The following is a 3,194-nucleotide window of genomic DNA, read 5'->3' as shown; positions in this document are numbered from 1 at the left end:
CCCTTCTCTCTTCCCCGCGGCGCGTCTTGGCTCTCTCATTCGCGACGTCGACGAAACAAGGTGTCAACCTTGTTTGCCCATCTGATCATGGCATTGTTCTGCTAATCATACTCGACGACCAACCATCCTCTCTAAAGCCTCTCTGTTGGTTCTCACCCTTCACCACGATGATGAGCGATTGCCAGGTCAGAGAGCCACTCAGAGCTGCGTCGCTACCAAGGGGGCGGGGCAGATTTTCTCTCGCAGCAGCAGCTCGGTGCTCTCTGCTCTCTGCTCTCTGCTTCCTGATAATCCTTCTCTCTCTCTCCCTCTCTCTCTCTCTCTCTCTCTCACCTGTCCTCGACAACTTCCGGGGACGTGTGTGCGCGTAGACCACCGACCCAGAGGCAGACCCGACCCGTCCGTCGCCGACAACCGCCCAGGAGAACGGGGCTGGCAGAAGAGGAAGTGATCGTCACACTTTCGTCCTTCCACTGATCAGCGATCCCCTCTCTCTCTCTCTCTCTCTCTCTCTCTCTCATTCTCCCTCGGAAAAACCCCCCTTCCCTTCTCCCCTCGAGAGAGGAGGGTATAATACAGCGCATATTAGTGGTGGCCAATATAATAGACCTCTTGCATCGGGGCTCAGGGATCAGGCAAAAAAAAAAAAAAAAAAGCGAAATGCGCGTGAGCGAAAAATAAATAATATGAATTGAAATGTAAAAATTGAACTTTTTTGAAAATAAAAATCTTTAAAATAAGAGAGAGAGAGAGACGCAAAGACGGAGAGTGAGAGGCATATGCATACCATAGCAACCCACCCCGAGAACGCCCTCCCGCTCTCTGCTCGGTTCATCCCATGAATGCGCCCGCTGCCGATCAGGAGGATGATTCGGACGTATGCCATGTTGAGAAGACGTGTCGGTATCGATACGAGCCCGCGATACATCTGTCGTCGCTGTTCGATATCGATGGTGCTGTTTTACTGCTGTCGGCTGATCGCCCGTCTGGTCTTGTATCCCCTCTCCCTCGCTCTTCCACTCCACGTCACCATCCATCGCTGGAAGACCGCCGCCGGACTGGCCGGACCTCTCACAGCCTGGCATGCGGAAGGGTCCATCAGCCTACCCCCTTCGTGGTGATGTGATGCGATCAAGTACGGGTACCTGTAGGATCAATACCTTGGACCCTGCCAGAGCGGACGTACGAATCCGTGAGCCAGGACGGAAGACTAAGGCAGAGAGCATTGGAATAGGTGCGGAAGTCAATTGTCTGTCTGTAGACTATCGAGCCGTACCATGCCAGGATGGGCCACGAGGGAAGCATGGATGCCTGTCTGCTCAGCCTGATTATGTAGTCTGGTCACCGCCCATTCTTGGAGGAACCGACATCAGGACCTGCTAGCAATACTAGCAACGATAATTCTAGACTCTATACTCTCTATAATGCATGCAAGAGTTTTTTTTTTTCCCTCTTTTTTTTTTAAGAAAAAAAAAACTAGCCGGGGGATGCCGGTGTTAGTATTATCGTCTACTCGTAAGTACGAGTATGTGAGGCTATTTCTTCTTCTATCATTCCCTAGTTGACAGGCCTGAGAATGAGGTTGTTCCCTCTGCTCAAGACGAGATGTCGACCTGTGCTTACTCCATGCACGCTAGAAGGACCAGAGGAATCACGATGGAAAGTTGGTTCGTCTACGGTAAACATGCTTGAAGCCAAGAGCGGGAAATGGGATGAGTTTACTTCGCCTCCAACCAATACCGCAACTCCCAAGTGACACCTATGCCTCTCTCCCTCTGAAAGACAATGCCCCCCTCCTCTCCGGTCTCCAGACTAGGTCAAGCCTCAGAGCGGTTTGCCAAAGAAATAATAGCCGGGCCAACCAGTTGGACTAGAGCTACCGATACTCTCCGGCCTCGGTCCACCCACACACATTGGCAAGGGGGAGCAATAGGAAGGGGGGGGGGGGGGGGGGGGGGGGTTCAGAACTTTTGATCTTCCCGGTGGTCTAGTCTATTTCTCTGCGCCTATCATGCAGCATGGGGAGGCGGGGGTCTCTCACGTCACCGGGCAGTCGTACTATCTTCTCGAATGAACAAATCCGTGGGACTTTTTCTTCTTTTTTTTCCTTTCTCTTCTCTTGATCTCTGCTGTCTTGCTCATTGCTGCTAGGCTCACGTCTCCTATGTCCTATGTACTGATACTGGTATGCATACAAGCCAGCGCAGAGAGACTATCATCACATGCTTTCCTGAGCTCCATGCACGTGTTGCATATTGAAGTCTCCTGCTATAATATCAGTCGATACCTAGCTCTGACTGATTTTTTTTTCTCGCTTAAAAGAAGAGAAGAAAGAAGAGAAGAATCCACGTCTTATCGATGGATGATACGATACACGTACTCGTAGAGACACCCCTCCCCCCTTGCAACGGACGGACCCTTGCGCTTTCGTCTTCTCTGCTGATTCTCTTTCTTTCCTGCTCCCCTACGGAGCCCCCCATCCTGGGAGACGTGAATCGTCAAGATATAAAGGGTCTTGATCAGCAACGTGCAAGGAGTAAAAAGGTCAAATGTTGCCATCCGATATGCCATAGTACTAGTGCTACCACGTTCCCCCCCTCCCCTTTCATGCACTCATCTTCTGCACCGTTATCCGTAGACAAATCAAGAGGCATTTCTCCCCCTTGGATCAAATCAAGATGCGAATCGCCACAACCCGTCCGGTCTGTCCCTGACAGGCTGCCGCTTCGACAAGGTATCACTTACATGCCTGTAGGTATCATTACCGAGTAATGAGGGAGATGCTCCGCAGGCGCTCTCACATCTGCGCTCACGGCCTATCAACGTTGGCATCCCACTCGAGAAGTCACCTTCTCCTCTGTCCAGACGGCCAATGGCAGGGTCTGAACCTCTCTTCTCTATATTATTGCTCGTATGGACCAGCCAGGATGTAATCTGCGTGGCGGACAGTCAGAGACAGGTCGGGACAGGTCGAGACAAGGCGTCCTTGAAACAAAAAAACGGCCCAATCGCCCTTCTAACCGACTAGACCGCAGTAATTGATTATCCTGTTCATTTTAGCCTCATCAATCACATATTACCAGTACCATTTATCCCCCGTAGCGTCGAGACAGCAAGTAAAGTAGCGCGCACATACACACAGACACACACAGACACACACCCCTCCCCTTCCCCCCCCCCCCCCCCCCCTCTCC

The sequence above is a fragment of the Geosmithia morbida genome (assembly GCF_012550715.1).
Source record: "Geosmithia morbida isolate 1262 chromosome Unknown scaffold_14, whole genome shotgun sequence".
Taxonomy (NCBI): domain Eukaryota; kingdom Fungi; phylum Ascomycota; class Sordariomycetes; order Hypocreales; family Bionectriaceae; genus Geosmithia; species Geosmithia morbida.
The sequence above is the reverse complement of the archived record's forward strand: the minus strand, read 5'-3'. Positions refer to the sequence as shown.